Here is a 383-nt window from a genome sequence, read left to right as displayed (position 1 = left end):
CGTCTGTGCCTGATCTCATTGTCTGCTAATGTAGCTAAATTAGCATTGTAACGATATGAACGTCTGTCTGGACTTCCACCGGAACGTCTGGTTTTCCAATGATCTGTACGATATGTCCAATTTGCGGTCCCTGTGGCCCGAAGAGTAGAATGTACAGTCTGAGTAATTGATGGAATAGATTTACTGGTAGTGTGTGCAATGAATTAACGTCTCAATCACTCTCCGGTTCGTGATTAATTCCGATAGAACTCTCTGACCCACCCACTCCCCCCCGCCCCCCACCCCCCACCCTCTCAGTCTGCCAGAAGTTACGGGAGCACCCCCACTTTGGTTATGATTAAGCCTCCTGCTGTATATTTTGTCCGGCTTTTGACATATTCCAA

The sequence above is a fragment of the Anguilla anguilla genome, chromosome 8 (genome assembly GCF_013347855.1).
Source record: "Anguilla anguilla isolate fAngAng1 chromosome 8, fAngAng1.pri, whole genome shotgun sequence".
In the NCBI taxonomy this organism is placed as follows: domain Eukaryota; kingdom Metazoa; phylum Chordata; class Actinopteri; order Anguilliformes; family Anguillidae; genus Anguilla; species Anguilla anguilla.
The sequence above is the reverse complement of the archived record's forward strand: the minus strand, read 5'-3'. Positions refer to the sequence as shown.